This window comes from Rhinatrema bivittatum, chromosome 4 (assembly GCF_901001135.1).
Source record: "Rhinatrema bivittatum chromosome 4, aRhiBiv1.1, whole genome shotgun sequence".
NCBI classification, from domain to species: Eukaryota; Metazoa; Chordata; class Amphibia; order Gymnophiona; family Rhinatrematidae; genus Rhinatrema; species Rhinatrema bivittatum.
This window is the reverse complement of record NC_042618.1, coordinates 65,890,252-65,910,958: the sequence shown is the minus strand read 5'-3', so window position 1 is coordinate 65,910,958 and position 20,707 is coordinate 65,890,252. Positions and strand designations below refer to the sequence as shown.

Below are 20,707 nucleotides of genomic sequence, written 5' to 3'. Positions count from 1 at the left end.
GGGAGCTCTGAGAAGTCCTCTCCGCCGCTTTTCTGCCCTTCTCTCTTTCTGGCCTCCTCCCAAGTGCAGCAGCTTCAGCAGTACTGCGACCCAACTTCTTACTTCTGGGTTCATTGCAGCTGCTGAAACTGCTGCCCCCACTCTTCTGCATCTTTCCTCCAGGCTTCGACCACAGCAGGTTTAGCTCTGCCGTTGGTGGGAACAAGCAAGACTGGACAGTGCCCAAAGCCTTTTAACAGAAACACATGAAAGTGAGCTTTTCACATCTTAATGGGTTTAAAATGTTAGATCTGTGACTGGTCTCCTAAATTTAGAAAGCTGAGTAAGCAAAACGTTCTGAATGTCTAGCCAAATGACATGAGTGCCATTACTTTTGTGTCTGTTGGTTTGTAATAACCTAGAATTTCTTCACCTGGCTTCAAGGGTCTCTTTTTTGCACTAATAGCCAGATTGTTTCTCTGTTAGCACATTTTTTAACCTATTTTGCTTTGATTCTTGCTTCCCAAATCTGAATTTACTGGTGATCCCCAGTTCTGTGAAATATCTTGGGCAGGAAGTATCTCAGTGGTCTGGATGTGTAAGGTAGGTAGATAGGGAAACTGTTAGATGATCTGTCCCAGTACAAGGGGATGGAGGGGTGAGCCCCAGTCTCCCATTTCATTGCTAAGGAAAAGTCTGAGTGCACAGATTTTGTTTTGACTTTCAGAAAAAATAAAAGTGCTTCCCTTATTACTGTTAGTGTCAAATTAAGTGTTCTTTCACAAGTCTTTGGTGTTTTAGTGTGAATTATTTTCCTTACGATGTAAAAATCCCAATAACCCTATTTGTTTAGTTACAGATAAAGCAAAATGTAATGTTAACAGCCAGAGCTATACTTACATTTTTCAAGCAGTTACAAGACTCCATTCTGTAGTTAACACACTTACAGATTACACTCCTGGGAATTATGCAGTCTTGTGCATAATTGCTCATAGCATGCGTAATCATGCTAATTTACATAATTACCCAGCGTGTAGGTAGGAAGCAGGAAGGAGATGCTGGCCTGTGCGAGTGAAAATGGGAATTGGCATTGGCCCATGCGGGCTGGATGGAGAGAGGTAGTTAGTGGCCTGTGAGGGCAGGAGCCAACGCAGAGGCAACAGCAGCGCAGAGAGGGAAGAGGGGAAACAGAATGGCTGGATTCAGCTTGGTGTAAGGGAGAGAGAAAAATGATGGGGGTCTGACCTGGGGGAGAGAAAGTATTGGGGTCTGGCCTTCACGGTGGGAGGAAAAAGTAGGGAGAACAATCTAAGCTCTATTACATTGCGTGCACTTTGTACACCGCTTTCTAGCGTCTTGGAAGAGGTGGTTAATAAATTTGAGATGAGAAACATATTATTATTTGTGTTGGACTCCAAACAAAAGAGCTCAAATTGTGCTACATCAAAATTAGGCTCATAAGATTATAATTTTCAAGCTATAGCAATGGTGGTACCATTATAAGCACCCGTATAACAAAACCTAAATAGGATTATAATGAGGGAGCATAAGAAGCAATGCCCTTTATAACAAAGATATAATATAAGTAATCTGATTACAGTCGGATTCAGCAGGTGTGCAGTTCATATGATCCCTTTGGGACTAAGCCTGTGGATCAGAGATCTAGGCAGGAGATCCTGGGTCAGGCTGTGAGCCAAAAGCTGCTACAATCGCCAGGTTTTTAGTCACTTCCCAAAGGTGAGATCTGGTACAAGCCTGATCTCTTCTAAGAATATTCAAATACTCTTCTATTTAATATATTGTGTAAATTAAAAATAAAAAAAAATGAATTTTGCAGAATTGTAATCTTTGCTGTGTAAAAATTCCCTGGGGTGTACCAGTGTGGGGTTTTTTTTTTTGTTTACTTGTTTGATGGAATGTTTCTAATTATTTATAACTGCCATCTCACCTCTTTTTTTTTTTTCTTAGGTATTTCTTTAAAATTACATTTGTGCTGGAATTCCAGGGCCGCTTAGAGCCACACTAAGCTCTCTTTTCATAGACTCAGAGTGGGCGAAAAGTCTTGGGGGTAGATTTTAAAAAGGAGTGCGCGTGCTACCTGGCGCGCACACATGTACGCCCGATTTTATTACATGCGCATGCATGTTATAAAATCCGGGGTTGGCACGCGCAAGGGGGTGCACAATTGTGCACCTTCGCGTGCCAAGCTTGCACCGAGCCGCACTGCCTTCTCCCGTTCCCTTCCAGGCTGCTCGAAATCGGAGCGGCCTCGGAGGGAACTTCCCTTCTTCCCCGCCCTTTCCCCCCTACCTTTTTTTCTTTTTTTTGTTTCTAAACTTACTTCAGCCCTGGGGCTGAAGTAAGTTGTGCGCGCCAGCCAACTGCTGGCACGCAATCCCAAGCACAGAGGCAAATGGCCACTGTGCCTGGAGCCTCTGGCCCTGCCCCTGCCCCTGGACCACCCACACTCCGCCCCTTTTTGCAAGCCCCAAGACTTACATGCGTCCCTGGGCTTTACACGTGTTGCCGGGCCTTTTTAAAATAGGCCCAGCGCATCTCACCTTTTAAAAATCCGGCCCTTAGTGAATCAGGCTCTTAATTCTGTTTCTCCTGTAATGCTTCAATATAGCACATATGAAAGCTGGTTATGTTAAACTCCGGGGCACATTTGTGGTGCCTGAATACCTTCAAGGCACATCAGGCGGTTGTATTACCAGTTGGCCTCTGACCGCTTTCTAGAACCAATCAGGGGATTTCTTGTGTGGTTATAGGCCCATCATGATGTCCAGCAGATACCAGAAAAAAAAATTCCTAGTGCATGCTTAGCCTGATATTATAGCTGGAAAATGTTTTTTTTTAAAAACTTAAAAAAAAAAAAAAAATTGTATCCATAGAGGTAGATCTTTAAAAGTATGCCGGATTTTATAAGATACACGCGTATCTTATAAAATCCGGTGTTGGCGCGCGCAAGGCTGCGCAAAATCGGCAGCCTGCGTGCGCAGAGCCGCGCATCCTGCCTCCGTTCCCTCCAAGGCCGCTCCGATTTCGAAGCGGCCTCGGAGGGAACTTTCCTTCCGCCACCCCCCGGCCCTACCTAAATCCCCCCTACCTTTGTTGGGCAAGTAACGCCTGCCGCCTCGCCATCCCCAGGCACAGGCCGCAGTGCTGGGGGACTCGGGACCCCTCTCCCGCCCCTTTTACGAAGCCCTGGGACTTGCGCGCGCATCCCGGGGCTTTGTGCGTGCCAGCGGCCTATGCAAAATAGGCGCACCGGCGCGCGAGTGCCCTGCGAGCGTAAATCCGGGAGGATTTACACGCGCAGGGCTTTTAAAATCTAGCCCATAGGCTGTTAAATAGTGCAGTGTCTGAGTTCTTGAAAACAGGGAACGTTAAGGCAGTCTGTTACAATATACTTTAGCAAAAGCTTAGGGACCTTCATTTTCAGTTTTTATTTTATTTGCCCTGGGAATTTCAATGGTATAATTACAAAAAAAAAAGTCAGTAGTAAAATCACTGTTTTATAATTGGAGGGAAAATTAGTGGAAAAGACATTCTAGCACTTATTTTCTTTTTTGTTTTTTTTCTTATAGTATTCAAATTCCCAGAGAAATTAAAATAAAAACTGGAAACAAACGTCTCTACAAATTCTTCCGTGTGTGAAATAGTGAAACAGTGTAAGACTTTACCTTCATGTCCTTGGATTGTTGGTGACTTTTCTGATGAATTTTTAATTTCAACAGATTACTTAGATTTAAAATAAAATGTTAAACACTTTTATAGGAAGTTTTATCAACTATTTAATTCAAGAAGTTTAAAATATTTTTTAAAAAATTCTATTCCTTTCCTAAAAGAGAACATGCATCAGCCTCTTTAACCTTCCTGTTAACATGAGGCCATAAAGTAATTAGGCTTTATATAATATCCATCAAAAGTTGTCTCTTTTAAACATGTTATAATGAAAGTGGAGTCATGCTAAGAAGCTGCCATGTAAGGCATGTACCTGTCTTTTTCAGCAACCTTTAGCACGCTCAACCCGGCGCGAACAAATCTACTCCCGATTTTATAACATGCATGCGCTGCCGCGTGCATGTTATAAAATACAGGGTTGTCACGCGCAAAGGCTGCGCAAAATTGGCAGCCTGCACGCGCCAAGCCGTGCAGCCATCCTCCGTTCCCTCAGAGGCCGCTCCGAAATTGGAGCGGCCTCAGAGGCAACTTTCCTTCCGGCCCACCCCCCAGCCCTAACTAATTCTCCCCTACCTTTATTTTACAAGTTACGCCTGCTAGTGCGCCATGTTCCAGTCCAGAGGCCACAGCCACGCCCCCCAGGAAAGCCCCAGGACTTGCGCGCACCACCAAGCCTATGCAAGATAGGCTCTGCGCGCGCAGGGGGAGGTGGAAGCGGCATCTTTTCGGGAGTTATGTGCGTAACCCTTTGAAAATCTGCCCCTAGATCTTTTTCTTCCACTATTCCAAATTTATGGAATGGACACCCAGTGGCTTTGAGGGAAGAGAAACCTTTTTAAGATTTCAGAAATTGTTAAAAACTTGGTTGATGAGCAATGTTTGAGTGTTTGTTTATTTTACTTGAAGATCTGGGTCTTTGCTAATTTTAGATTATGTTTCTATTTCTGTTTGTTTATGATATGTTTTATTTAAGCTGTATAATAAGAGGTCTTTAAAATCATGAGGTCTTGAACGAGTAGATGGGAAGCGGTTATTTACACTTTCGGATAATAGGACTAGGGGGCATTCCATGAAGTTAGCAAGTAGCACATTTAAGACTAATCAGAGAAAATTATTTTTCACTCAACGCACAATTAAGCTCTGGAATCTGTTGCCAGAGGATGTGGTTAGTGCAGTTAGTGTAGCTGGGTTCAAAAAAGGTTTGGATAAGTTCTTGAAGGAGAAGTCCATTAACTGCTATTAATCAAGTTTACTTACAGGCCGATACAGTACAGTGCGCTCCGGAGCGCACTGTTAACCTGCCCTTGGATGCGCGTTTTCCCTTACCCCTTATTCAGTAAGGGGTGGAAAACGCGCGTCCAACCCGCGGCACCTAATAGCGCCCTCAACATGCAAATGCATGTTGATGGCCCTATTAGGTATGCCCGTGCGATACAGAAAGTAAAATGTGCAGCCAAGCTGCACATTTTACTTTAAGAAATTAGCGCCAGTTTCTGCCAGCACTGGGAAAGTACACAGAAAAGCAGTAAAAACTGCTTTTCTGTGCACACTCCAACTTAATATCATGGCGATATTGTCTGAGGTCCCGAAGAGTAAAAAAAAAAAATTTAAAATGGGCCGGCAGCTGTCAGGCCAAAAACCGGACGCTCAATTTTGCCGGTTTCCAAGCCCGTGGCTGTCAGTGGGCTAGAGAACCAATGCCGGCAAAATTGAGCGTCGCTGTCAAACCCGCTGGCAGCCACCACTCTAGGTCAAAAGGAGGCGTTAGGGACATGCTAGTGTCCCTAGCGCCTCCTTTTGCCCGTTTCTACCGCACCACCTAATTTAAATACAGAATCGCGCACACAAGCGAGTGGCCTGTGCGCGCGCCGGGAGAGTGGGCATTCGCCTGCTCTCCCGTGGACTTTACTGAATCGGCCTGTTAGGGAATAGCCACTGCTATTAATTACATCAGTAGCATGGGATCTTCTTGGTGTTTGGGTACTTGACAGGTTCTTGTGGCCTGGTTTGGCCTCTGTTGGAAACAGGATGCTGGGCTTGATGGACCCTTGGTCTGACCCAGCATGGCATTTTCTTATGTTCTGATATGTTGTACATTGCTTAGGAGGGTTTTTATCAGGTGATTAACAAATCATTCAGAAAATATTTAAAAATCAAGAACAAACAGGAGAAAGATAAGACTAAACAATAGACAATATTTTGAATTGTTCTACAGCATTAAAATATCATTCACATATATGTGATTCTGTGATTCTTATGATTGTAATTGTCCAGTCCATAGGTGTAAAGGAGAGTCCATAAGAACTGGCAGTAAAAACTTACTTGGTTATTCAAGAGCACTACTCAGGAAGATACCAAAGAATCAATGAGCAAATGTGTGTGGGTGTTAGTTACTAGGCTTTGTGATAAATTACCCTAAATGCAATCTGAGCCCATCATTTGAAGATTGTAGGAATTCTACTAGACATTAGTCAGGAAGAAACCTTTCTTACAAAAGAGAATCATTATCTTGATGTGTCTGCAGTGGAAGAATTAAGAGTCAGCAGCCATCAGCATAGGGCTTGTTGAGAATGTGCACCCTCCGCATATGTCAACACGAAACAAACCCAGTGAACCATACAATCCCACTGGCTACAAGCCACCCATGATTAAAAGAAAGCATTTGCGTCGCCAACAGTTCAAGGTTGGTTGCAAGTTCAGCCAAATTCCTCCTATTCAAATTTTCCTGACAATTGAACGCATCCAACCTGAGGTAGGGAAATCATGTAGAAGGGCTTCACACTCAGGGCTTTTGGTCAGCTCAGGAAAAACTTCATCAAATACATTTTCTGGATGCAAGAACAATCCTAAATGCTCTAAAGAATTTTAGAGATTAGTTGGTCAACAAAATTGTCCTAGTCCAGGCAGTCAGGTAGCCATATTCTACCTGATTTCAGCAGGTATTTAGGGGAAGTACCTATTGTCTTCATACCCTGAACTGAAGTCTTGACCTTGTATATCCATAGTGACCTATTTATTCAATCAATTCTGTATGTCTGCTTTGGTTTCTTAAAATGTTTATACTTTAGATATGTAACATTTTTTTGTAAACCACATGTTAGAAGTGTGAGGTAAATAGATTATTTTAAATAAATACCTGAACAAGCAGGGAAGAAAATATTCCTACCTTCTGTATTGGGAAGCAATCAGAATGTGGAACTTGGGCCGTCTTTCAGGGGATGATCCTTAGAACCACATATCTGCCAGGCAAGGAGAATACCCTAGTAGACAAATTAGTTGGTACCTGGAACCACATGAGTTGTCCTTGGACATAGAGGTTACTAAATTGATATTCCATAAGTGGGATACACCCATGATGGATCTGTTTGTCTCCTCTAAACAAGGTGGTTTCTCAGTGTTTGAAAAGAGGGTCAAAAGACAAGCTAACTTTGGACACCTTGTTCCTTCATTGGAGACACAATCATCTGTATACGAATGCTCCAATTCCTGTAGTGACAAAAACTCTTCTAAAACTCAGACGTACTCTATTGACCAAGACAGGTTTCATTCCCACTCCTTCAGGAGCTATCCATCAGGGAACCAATCCAGTTGGGAAATTCCCCCCACATTCATCACGCAGAACCAAGGAGCATTACTCAACCAAACATCAGGTTCCTTGCCCTCACAGCCTGGATGTTGAGGATAGTATTTGATTCCTTGAATCTGCCTGCTGTCTTTCTTGTTCTTGTGGCTTCTAGAATTCCACAAGGAAGTTTTTAAGATTTCAAGTGGAACAGGTTTGCCTTAGGATGTGCTCCCCACAAAAACTGCTTGACTATCTTCTACATCTAAGTTCAGTCTCAAGACTAACTCTTGGGGTTCACCACCATGTAGCAGGTAAATTCATCTCTGTACAGCCTTTGTCAGGTTCATGTGGGGATGTTTCTGTTGAAGCCTCCTATCAAGCCTCCCACTGTCCCTTGGGAGCTCAGTGATATTGACATAACTAGCAAAAGCTCCTTTTGAGCCATTGGACTCGTGTGAGCCGTATTTCCTGACCTAGGTCATTTTTTTATGGTCACTTTGGCACCCAGAGTCACTGGGCTTCAGGCCCTGGTGATTTATCTGTCTGATACAAAGTTTTATAAAAGATACAGAAGTGTGGAGACTGTAATCATCCTTTTCAATTGAATAAAGATGTGCTTACAAATCAATTATGATTCTCATTTTTAATCGAAGGAACTCCTGAATCTTTAAAACATTCATATATTACAGTTCAAAAGTGTCCCCCGACACGGACACCATGTTTCACCAAAAAGGCTGTAGCTCATTCACTATAAAGAAACAAGATATCTTTTGAACTGTAATATATGAATGTTTTAAAGATGCAGGAGTTCCCCCGATTACAAATGAGAATCATAATTGATTTGTAAGCAGATGTTTATTCAGTTTAAAGGGCGATTACAGTCTCTGCACTCTTCTGTATCTTTTATTGCACATGGAGTGTGGACTTTCCTCCCTTTTGTATCTTTGATACCAAGTTTTTCAATAATGGAGTAGTTCTGTGCATGTATCCCAAGTTCATAACTAAGGTAGTGTTGAACTTCTACCTTAACCAGTCAGTCGTCCTTCCAACATTTTTTCCCAGGCTACATATCCATAAAAGTGATCAAGCCTTGCACAGTTTGGAGTGCAAAAGAGCCTTAGCTTTCTACTTGGAGCAGACTGAAGCCCTTACAGTCCACCCAGCTTTTTGTTTATTTTGACCCAAATAGAACTAGGATGGCTGTAACTAAACACACCAGTAGACTGCATCTTTGTTATGCCCAGGCAAACTTAACTTTGGAAGGGCACGTTAGGGCTCTTAGTGCTAGGGCCTTAGTGGCCCACCTGAGATCAGCCTCCCTGGAAGAGATTTGGTAGGCTGCTATGTGGAGTTCCCTCAACACATTCACATCCCATTACTGCTTGGATAGGGACTCCCAACATGACAGCAGATTTGGTCATCTGTCCTGAAAGGTGTCTCTGAGGTTTAAACGCACTCCATTTTCTTTAGCGCCCATTTTTTTTAATTTATACACAAAAATGTAAAAATGGCCTGTTGCCGATAACATTTTTTCCAGTTGGCACTGTTACTGTTATTTTCCCTTTTTTAAGATTCAGAGCAGCCCGTAGTTGGGGATTTGCCCCCCCCCCCTGTGAGGACTGCATGTCCTCGCAGAACCCACTCATCTCCCCTAGGAATTGGCTTCTCCTTTAAAGCTCTATACTGCACTGAGGGGTGTGACATGGGATAGCCCTCTTGCTTAGTAGAGCATGGAAAAAGCTGAGGAAGCTATGCAGTCAACACAGACCTGGGCTCTGTCAGATGGCATCACCCCCCCCCCCCCCCCCCCCTCACTGGTGAGGGCTGATATCCTGTTTTCCTCAGAACATATTACAGGTCAGCAACTCTTACTTTCTTGCTGTCTTCCTCCTTTTCAGACACCCAGGGTAACTTCAACCTCTTGCCATCTTTTTTCACATCTGTTTGGCAACCCTTCCTAATTTTTCTACCATCTTTCTGCTACTCATTAGGTAAACGTTTCCTTTCTTTTTGTGATGCCACTCCCAATTTTCTTTTGTCTCCTTCTCTAACACTATACAAACTAAATATATGAAATTCATTACCCATTTCATGCTTTATAAAAAAAAGTTCAATCAGGTTTCTATATTTGGGAACAAAAATGCATGATTATAGACAGGAAGAGGATTACTAATGGTTAATCTCACTCTCCTCTGGACACAGATTAGAACCTTACTTTGTAATCTCTTTTTGTAGCAGAAACCTATTCCAGGAAGCAGTATAGTTGTGACTGCACAATATACAGGCTTGCTCGAAAAATTATAAATGTATGGAGGAGTAGAAAGAATCTGTGTCATCTGCACGGTGGTTAAGACAAAACAGACCAACAAAGAGAAGCTCCAGATCACAGGCTTATTCCAGGTTCAACTTGCACTATTTTTTCCTTTATTGTTCTGCAAGGGAGTGCAGATGCACAGTTTCTCTAAAAAAAAAAAAAAAAAAAAAAAAAACAAAAGAAAAATAGGGCCCTTTAAAAAGATATCAATTGATTTTTTTTTTTTCAAAATACATCATAGCCCTAAAAGTTAAAGGTAAAAATAAGGAAAGAGATGACAGTGCGAAACAATCCTAAAAAGCTCAGCAATTGCTTTGGACAAGCTATGATAAATTGAAGTCAAGTCCACCAAGCAAATAAGTATTCTCTCAAGCTCCCTGGAGATCAGAAGCAGTTAGAAAGTAATTGGATAATGTCTGACCACTGTAAGAAAGGAAAGCCAAACAAGTCTACTGCCAAATTGCATCTATTCATAGATTAGAAATTGTCCATACTTTTGTCTTTTTAATGTATATTATCTGAGAAAATGTAGTGCAGTTCAGTACAAAACTTTTATAAGAATCTGTCAACATTCAGCTCAAGCAATACGGAAGGCTTTAAATGTATTTTACAAAAACATGACATTTTCAGTGTGAGAGCTTTTGATTTATGGTTCAGTTTGTTCAATTCACAAAAAAATTGCTGATAGTCTGATTCTTTCATTGCTCTCCAGGCAGTACAGAAATGGTTTAGAAAGTGTTTAGACTGAAAGAATAACTTCCAGCATACTATAAAGAAATAGAGATGGAACTTGCCACTAAATCTAAAAGGACATTTATCTTGGTCTCCAAGCGTTCTAAGTAAGCTTAGTATTTTCAGTACTCGGAAATTCAGCAAAACAGCAATCTAACAGGCCAATACTGTAAAGTGCGCTTGGCTGAGCACTCTAACACTCAGTTGGATGCATTTTTTCGACACGCGTCCACTACCCCTTATACTGTAAGGGGTTTAGTGCGTTGAAAACGTGCCCAATCCCCCCCCCCCCCCCCCCCCCCCCCCCCCCCCCCCCCCCCCCCCCCCGAAACTAATAGCATTCATAACATGCAAATGCATGTTGAGGCTATTATTTATGTTCTGAAAAAGTGTACAGAAAAGCAGAAGATACTGCTTTTCTGTACACCTTTCAGGCCTCAGCACTATTGACACAGGTGCACTGGTTCTCAATGCATTCAGTGCACTGGTCCCCGGTGTTTCAATGCATTTAATGAAGGAGCAAACCTTGGGAGTAACTGGAGGACACTCCTTATTGTCACCTTGTCTCAATCTTGCCTCCTTGGTCCAAACCCTGGGCCTCCTGGAGCTGCTTCCCTTCCATCAATCTGTGGGCTTTCTCTGGAGCCTCTGGATCTGATATGCTTCATTGTGTCTCTTGTCTCTTTGCACTGTGAGCGCAGTTAACCAAGGAGAAACTCCAGTACACTTGTCTCATAAGGATGACTCTTCCCTAACTCCAGGACAAAGGGCACATAGACCAGGTTGCTAAATTGGTGAAGACTTTCTTTTCGCAAGCAGGCAATCTTCAACCTCTTGTCCAAAATGTTGAATTTGCTCCCTCAAGAGGAAGTCTCTCTTGCCTGCATGCCTCGGGAGCTTCCATCAGAGGTCCCAGTGGCAGGATCTAGCCTTCACCTAACTGTGCCTCTTACAGAGGCATCCAGCCAGTGCAAGGATGGTGTATGGGATTCCACTCTCTAGATATGCCCCGGAGTATTTCCCTCAGAGATGACCAAGGATTCCATCTGATCACCTTTGTCTTCATTGGGGTCATGGGCTAATGTACTTCCATTCCTGGATTCTGGAGGAAGGGCATACAGGAATCTCCTCAGACCCCTTACCTGACCAACCAGAGCATTCTTCTTCTCTGGAAGACCTCTCGTACTCTAAATTCCTGAATAAATTGGGTAAGGTGTTTGGAGTCAACATCTGAAGGGACAAGGATCTCCATGCAGAGATCTTTAGGATACTGTGTATTTTGGAAACAGCTGAGCCTGCAGTGATACAGATTCATTCTATTCTGTGAGATCTGCAAATGAGACTGTGCGATAATCCAGCCTCAAGTCCACACTCCCCCGCCCCCCCCCCCCCCCCCCCAGTAGCCAGGAAACCGGACCTCAAATATCGGGTCAACCATCTCCCCGGATTTGGTGTGCACAAGTCTGGTGGTAGAGTTTGTATCAAAATGGGCTAAAAAGACCAGGATTTTTTTCAATACCCCCCCCCCCCCCCCCCCCAGGGAAGGACTTTAGCTTGTTGGATGACTTGAAGAAAATCTCTAGAGCTCAATGCCCACATTGCTGCCTATCAATTTTACATTTTATTTATTTAGAACTTTTCTATGCCGACGTTCATGAAAAGACATATCACATCGGTTTACATCGAACCAAGGGTTACATCAAACAGGGGATTGCCATGAATAGTGATAGTAAAGGTCAAAAAGGGTGACCAGGGAGAGGTTCCTAGAATCAGTAATAACAGGAGTATAACTGTGGTGAAAAAAAAGACAAACAAAAAACAAGAGGGAAACAGGAAGAGAAGGGCTAAATACGATTACTTAAGCCTTACATGATACAATACTTACACATCTGCATCGATAACTTTAAGCCTCTTATAGAGGCTGTTGATATGGAGCAGGAAAGCTCTTAGAATGCCCTCCTGTGGATGCAGAAGAATGTGAGTGTCATCTTCTCTGGTCAGCGTATAAGTCATTTGACACTGCAGCAAGATCATCTGCAGCAATTGGAGCATGCCAGATGACCTGTTGAGAGCCAGTAATCTATATGAGGATGTTCATGAAAAACTGGCTGACTTTCCATGTTCGGGGACCAGTTCAGAGAAACTGCCCTTATGAATAGGGGCTGACTTGCTTTTTTTCCTCCTAGATTCTTTACTTCACTTATAAACGTTCCTTTTTCCAGAGATGCCCCTTCTGCTAGATCCAATGGTATTGCAGTCCACCTGTGTTTCCACAGCAGCAGCTTCCAGCTCAATGACATTTGCATGAAAGACATCAACCTAAAGCACCACAGCAGGCCCAGCCTAAGTCCGGTCTGAGTTTTTGATTTTGATCATCAGACATTGACCCATCTGGTAGAGGTGATGGAAAGTCTCCAAAGACCCCATTGGGTCATCAAAATTGTGGAGACTGGATACTGTTTGCACTTCTCCTATCTCCTTGTGTTGCATCAATGTTTAGCCTTAAATCTGGATTAGTCTCACTTAACTCAGCTCTTTCTTGAGATGGAGTCTCTTCTTAACCAGCCAGTGATAAAACTTGTCTCTCCCAAAGACCATGGCAAGGGGTTCTACTCCTACTATTTCCTTATCTTCAAGATGTCAGGGGGATTGAGACCCATTCTGTATTTACAAAGCCTGAACACAAGAGCCTGTTACTGAAGAAGTTCAAAATAAACTCCCTCTACATCATCCTGCCTTTCATTTATTTATTAAAATATTTATTATCTGTCTATAGCAGGCAGACTGTGCTAGGCAAAGTACAATGCACATAGTAGAAAAAAAAAATCCAGACAGGAGATGGATGTGCACCCTGGATCTAAAAGATGGATATTCTCACATATCTATCACTCTTATTGGTAATATGTCAGGTTTGTGTTGGATTCCTCTCTCACTACCAATACAAGGTTCTTCCCTTTGGGCTTTTATGGCCCCAAAGGTGTTTACAAAATGCCTAGTGGCAGCAGTAGCACACCTTTGACATCAGGGGATTTGTCTTTTCTTACCTCTATAACTGGCTGGTGACAGAACCTTCCCAGGTAGAGGTATTGGGCTCCCTGCAGAAGACAATCCAGCTCCTTCAGTCGCTAGGGTTTGTAATTGACTTTGCCAAGTCGAAACTTGTTCCTACCCAGAGAATCAAGCTTATTATGAGAACAGACTCATGGGAGGAAAAAGCATTCCTTCTATCAGATTGAACATCCTGTGTCTGAGTACTGATTCAGAACTTACTACAGTGGGGTCAGGTCCCAGCCCGTGCAATCCTGGTTGTCCTTGGGCACATGGTGGCAGTCGTGTATGTGGTGCCCATGATGCACCTCAACTTGAAAGTTACCAATTGGGACTGCCAAGCCTAGTGGGATCAGCTGCTCCAGCCCTTGTTGCACCACATGAAGGTTACCATAGAGATGAAAACATCTCTTCTTTGATTAGATCCACAGATCCTGGAGATAGTTGATCCTCTACAAATTCTACCTCATCAGGAGGTGAGGCATGCATATATAGACCCTTCCAAACTCAGGAGATCTTGTGGGTGATGGAATGTCTTTTTCAGATTAACCTCTTGAAGCTACGAACAGTTTGCCATGCGTATGATAGTATTCTTGCATCTCCTTCAGGAAAAATGAATTCTGATCCAAACTGACAACCAAGTGGCAATATTTTGTGTAAACAAGCAAGGAGGGTCCTGGTCCCTCTCCCAGGAATCTCAGAAAATTTGAGTGAGTTAGCAATCGAGGAGCTTTTCTCCAAGCAGTTTAACTCTCCAGAATCTCCAACGTGCTGGCAAATCATCTTAGGGTTTATCAACCTCCTAGACTGGGGTGTGACTGTTCGACCTCAGGGATCACCCATCAATCAAGTCAGAAGACAACAGGAAAGTTGACAAATGCAGATGCATTCTGAATGAATTTGTACTCAAATGGGATGTAGATCTGCTATATACCTTTCCTCTGTTTCTGTTTATGGCAAGAACAGTGTCATTGCTCCAGTTTGGTCCAGACATGTGTAGTTCTTGTACCTCATCAGAACCACCATCCTCTTATCCCTCTGGGATCTGATCCAGCTCTACTCAGGAAGAAGATTGTCCTGAACCTACCCTCCCTCAGCTCACTGACATAGATATTGAGCGCTAGATAGTCTTATTATTGTCACTATGTAAGGAGGTTGAGGACATCGTGATTTCGGCCAGGAAGTCATCTATCAGACAGTTATACAGTTTCAAATGAAGTATTTTTCCTCCTGGTGTCATGTAGGCTTTGAACCTTCCATCTGTTCCCTGAAAGATCATCTTCAGTACTTGTTCTCCCTTTACTCTTTGAGCCTCAGTGTATCTTGGTCAAAATAAATGTCAGTGTCATTGCTGTTACCACCCTCGAGTGGATGGAAAGCTGATCTCCATCCATTCTCTGGTATCTAAGTTCCTGAAGGGTTTATGGGCATGCAAGACTGGTTGCAAAGCCACATATGTCATAGGATCTCAATGTCATCTTGGCTCAACTGATGAAGCCTCTTTATAAACCATTGCAGCTGGGTTGTTTTTTTTGTTTCTTACCTGGAAAATGGGCTTTCTAGTCTCCATCACTTTGACTAAAAGAGTCTGAGCTACAAGCCATGGTTCATTACTCTCCATATCTACAATTTTTTCCACAACAGGATGGTGCTCCCCATGTACCTAAGTTTCTTTCAAAAGTGGTTTCAGTACTTCATTTGAATCTAGCCATTGTTTTACCCATGACACTTCCAAAATCTTTGTCACATGAAGGGGAGAAAGACCTACATTCATTGAACTGTAAAAGGGCCCCCCCTTCCCCCCCCCCCCCCCCTGTTCATTCATTCATTGTCTGTCCTGGGCCCACTTAGAAAAGTCCCAGTTCCCTCCAGTAACACTAACTTTAAAAATTGACCCCCCCCCCCCCCCCCCCAAGAACCCATGACTGATGCAAGGGTATTAGGTGCCCTAGTCAAACCTTTTATAGCCCTGCAAAACACTGCTCCACACACATTTAGGAGTTTTGCATTTATAATGATATTTTACATGAAAGATATAGTATTCTGAGGTAAAAATATCTTACTTTATATTTACATGCACTGCTGTGATGCCAACCAGAAATCCCTGCAAAAACACACTTGGAACCCATATGGTATTAGGCCTATTGTAACGTGTTTGGGCTTGACCCTCCGAAAGCTCTAAAACACTAATACACTTCCTATTAGGAGAATACCTCAGTCACATAAGCAGAGCATAAACAGACCCTCACCAAATAAAGAATAGGGCAACCATAAAGGAGAAATATAAACGTGACAAAATCTGAACTGGAAACCACAAGAAACCAGACTCTCTCTATGCAATGCAACAATTAAAAGAAAAATAAATCACCATTCCTCAAACATTAAACAAAATCAAGAAATAAAATAAATACATAATCATATCAGTAAAAAGATACTAATAATAATCCAAAAAAGATGACAAGATTGAATAATTTAAAAAAAATGTATGTGAGTTTTTATGTCAAACACCAATAAAATACTGCAAAACAGCACACACATTAAATAACACCTGAAAAATAAAACTAAAATTTTATTTAAAAGCTTTTCTATATCGTCACTCGGTGTACCATCACAACGGTTTACATATAGGCACAAATAGGTTTGGTCGGTTTCTAAGTTATCCATAGGGTGCCAATATTATACAGTTACATAGTTCAATAATATATTCTAAATGATAAGTGGATTGGGGTTACTATTTGTCTGATTAATGAGATAATCATATGTGAATACTGTTTTAATTTAATATTTAATTATGACTAAAATAATATATTCAGTTCAGTTTTTTATATAGGTGACATTCGCTTGTATATTGTTGTTGTTCAGCGCCCTCACTGTGAAATGCTTTTTTGTAGAGCCAAGTTTTTAGGCTTTTTTTGAAAAGTTTCAGTTCTTTCATTTAGTCTTAGCTCTAGTGGTAATGTGTTCCATAGCAATGGCCCTGCTAAGGATAGTGCTCTCTCTCTAACTTATGTCAACTTTTCTGTTTTGACTGAGGGTATGGTTAGTAGTGCTTTATTGGCAGACCTGAGATTTCTTTGAGGGATATGCAGACGTAGTGCAGTGTTTAGCCAGTCAGCATGTTCGTCATTTATTAGTTTATGAATTGTGCATAGTGTTTTGTATTGCACTCTTTGTTCTATTGGGAGCCAGTGTAAATCTGCAAGTGTTTGGGTGATATGATCTCTTCTGCCTTTTCCAGTAAGTATTCTGGCAGCAGAGTTCTGTAGTATTTGCAGTGGTCTGATAGTGGTGTATGGTAATCCTAGGAAAAGTGTGTTACAGTAGTCCGTGCTAGCAAATATTAGTGCTTGTAGTACTGTACAAAAGTGTGTTTGAGTTAGTAAGGGTTTTAGTCTCCTAAGGACCATTAGTTTGGTGTAGCCTTCTCTTACTTTTAATGATATGTGTTGCTTAAGGCTAAGTTCCATGTCTATAATTACCCCTAGATTTCTAGCCTTATCCCTTAACTCCACTGTTTTATTATTTTTAAGTTTGGGATTTTGAATTTTTACAATGTTTTTTTGTTCAAGGTGTATAAATTCAGTTTTTTCAATGTTAATTACTAGTTCCATTTGGTTTAATAGTTGTTTTATTAAGTCTAGGTACAACATTGCAAAATTCAGTGTTTTCTCAATTGATTCTTCAACTGGTAGAATTAGTTGAATGTCATCAGCATATATGAAGTGCAAGATACCTAGCCCTGCTAGTAGGTGGCAGAGGGGGAGCATGTAGATGTTAGTCACCGAGAGTGCTGATCCCTGGGGGACTCCTGTTTTTAGGTTGATCTTGTCGGATATGGTGTTTTTTTTTTATCTGTACCTGATAGGATCTATTTGTAAGATAGGATGTGAACCATTAAATTGTTTTTTTTTGTAATCCAATTTCTTCCAGTCTTGTTAATAGTATGTTGTGGTTTACTGTGTCAAATGCTGCGGACAGATCTAGTAGTATCAAGATGAATTGTTTTCCGCTATCAAATCCGCGTAGTACGTTATCTGTTAGAGATATTAGTAATGTTTCGGTGCTATAGTGTTTTCTGAAGCCATGTTGAGATGGGTAAAGTATATTGTTGTTGTCTAGATATTCTGCTAGTTGCTTTTGTATTGCTTTTTTATTAATTTCACGATCATAGGCAGGTTTGAGACAGGTCTATAGTTACTTAAGACGTTTGGATCACTGTTTCTCTTTTTCAGAATTGGTTTAATAAAAATTCACACTCCCTTTCCCTCTCACCCCAGCAGTCAGGGTCCACAGATCATTCCTTCTCCATTGCTGCCCCCAGCCTATACCTTCTTCATTGAGTAGAGCAGTCATTTAGCAGCTCCTCTTGCATGCTGACCCTGCAGTAATTCGACATCGTGGTACTAGTACTTCCTGTATTCTCGTGCATCGCGAGATGAGAATACAGGAAGTGCTAGTACCATGAGTGTTGAATTACTGTAGGGCCAGCACATGAGGAGCTGCAGGATGGGCTTCGTCTTCTGCTCTGGCCACCTGCTTCTTCCGCCACCAGTGGCTGCATGGGCCTCCTGCTTCTTCCAACGCCGGTGGGATCAGGCCCACGTGCGTTAGCATGGGCCTCTTCCTGCTCCTATTATTATCCCCCCCCCCAGATGTGCTATTACACGGTTTGCACACTCGGTGGCACCGGGCCTGTCAGGAGCTCAGCAGACAGCACGAGCGTGAACTCAGCATGCTCAGTAGTGAAAGTGTTTTACTGAGCTAGAGAGATGGGTCTGTTTGGCACTGTCTGACGATACCGATGAGTTATGGCTAATTTATCTTGCTGTTTATGGAGAACCTTCTTTACAGTTATCTAGCTTGCATTTTCTTCAGCTGCATAGATCTTTTTATTTTGCTGTATACATATTTTACAGTTGAAGCAATTTTATCAGTTATATAGAGTAGCTTCCTGTGAAAAGTCTAAGACTAGTAATTTCTGGAAACAATGAATTGCTCAGAATATTAATGATGTATGGATTAATATTGATCATGTTTTGTCCTCTGGTGTTCATATCTAACTTTTCTGCTATGCTGGTTTCCTGAGACATAAAATGACCCAGAGCAGAGGCAGAGTCATGCCATGCACTAGTGACAGTTGCTTCTGCTTTCTGGCTTAATCAGCAAGCACTATATTGGTAACTACATGCTGGGTTTTATTGGTCTAAAGAAGACCAAATAAAGCTGGTGGTGATTAACTCTTATTTCAAAGAATGTCGTTGTATTTGATGCATTTCAATAGAACCTCAATCTAATGGCAAACCTTCCGTTGCGTACTGACCCCTTGATCGACTTGAATGCTTTTCATGTTGAGAGCATGCCGGAAAGAATGGAATATCATCTCATAACTGGATAAGTTAATGGCAGTGATCAATGTGTCCCCCCCCCCCCCCCCCCCCCAAAGAGTGATTAGGTGTGTGCACATTTTTTTTTTCATGTTGATGAACAATTTTTTTAAATTAGTAATTTTAGAGCACCAGTATTAGCATTGAATTTCTGTACATAGCACAAAGACAATAAGCATGTGAGCAACCATGTAAAACCTGTGAGCGATGCTCCGAAATGTACGAGTGATCACTCATGCCCTCAGCTTAGAGGAAGCTATGGTAATGATTCATTGCCACCACAGTTGTGCAGACTGTGTGGTCAATGTTTAAATAGCTCACGAAGTTACAAAGAACATGGGTACTTTTTATCGTGCGTGCTTGCAGGGAATTTTTGAAAGAGAAACTACTTTGTACCTGCTATCTGTGTGGGCAGCTGGGGTGGTGCAGAATAGAGCACATTTTGCTCTTTCAACTTAAACACGGTGAATCTCTGGGAAATTTTTTTTTTTTAACTTTTTTTTTTTTTTTTTATTTGAAACCGCTAACAATACAAACTTTAGTATACAGTTCAGCACACTTATTGAATATATTTTAACTATAATAACAGTGAACACATCTTATCCCTTTCTCTGTAAGTCCAGAAATGGCCCCAAATCTTTTCACATTTGTCCAAATGTTTTTTGAGACCAATCGTTAACTTGTCCACTACTGCTGCTTCTGCCGCTTACCTGCGTTTGGTGTCCCACCTGAGGTTTCGTCTTTCAGAAACGAGCAACTGAGAATCTAGCACTGTGAATAAAATGTGACGGGAAGTCTCTTCTAATTGGAAAAGGTCAGTGGAGTCCCAGATTCCCAAAAGGCGAAGTGATGGCAACAGAGTGAAACCAGCCCCAGTAATAGCTCAACAAGGCACCAAAACTCTTGTACTTATCTATGTTGCCACTGGGTATGGGAGAGAGCACCTACTGAGCCACACCCTCTCAACACTATGGAGGGGGGGGGGGGGAACATTTCCAGACAACTCAATTTATCTGAGTAAATGGCTTTAAAAATTGCCCTCTATAAAGATATGTTACTAAAAATCTCATGTACTTGTCATTTATTTATTTATTTATTTATTTTATTTAAGTTTTTTTATATACCAACATTCAAGACGGTAGTCCCATCATGCTGGTTCACAAGAAACAGGGGTGAAACTCAAATAGACTTTACAATTTGAACAATGGTGCAGAAAAGCAGTTACATGTAACAGGGAATCAATAACTTGGGGTAAGAAGGAAAATGAAGATCAGATATATATATATATATACAAAAACATTATAAGAGGTGGCTATTAATGATTGATGATTTAAGGGAGTTAAGTAATGTTTGAGTTAGGAAAGGCCTGCGTGAACAGCCACGTCTTGAGTCTTTTCTTGAATGTTGAGATGCTGAGTTCCATTCTGAGATCCGGGGGAATGGAGTTCCATAAAGTTGGACCGGCTGTGGAGAAGGCCCGATCTCTGAGCGTGATGTGTCTGGTCGTTTTGGCTGGAGGAACTTGAAGTGAACCTTTGTAAGCATCTCTTGTCGGTCTTGTTGAGTGGTGTAATCGGAGGGGGATATGGAGGTCGATTGGGGCTAATTGATGGATGTTTTTGAAAATGGTGAGAATGGCCTTGTAGATTATTCTGAAGTGGATGGGTAGCCAGTGGAGGCCCATCAGGATAGGGGTTATGTGTTCTCTTCTCCTGGTGTTAGTGAGTATACGGGCGGAGGCATTTTGGACCATTTGTAAAGGTTTGGTGTGTGATGAAGGTAGACCAAGCATGATGGTGTTACAATAGTCCAGCTTTGCGAAAATGATTGATTGTAGAATTGTTCTAAAGTCATGTGTGTGGAAGAGAGGTCGTATTCTTTTCAGCACTTGGAGCTTATAAAAGCAGTCTCTAGTGGTTTTGTTGATGTTCGCTTTCAGGTTTAGGTGATTATCAATTAGAACTCCTAGGTCTCTCACTTGTGTGGTGTTTGGTAAGG

At 41.9% G+C, this 20,707-nt stretch overlaps 1 protein-coding gene across 3 annotated transcripts in view; it reads left to right on the top strand.

Moving 5' to 3' along the window:
• Window positions 1-20,707, top strand: part of PELI2 (pellino E3 ubiquitin protein ligase family member 2) — a 387,703-nt gene that overhangs the window by 160,544 nt on the left and 206,452 nt on the right. The gene's annotated exons all lie outside the window — the stretch shown is intronic.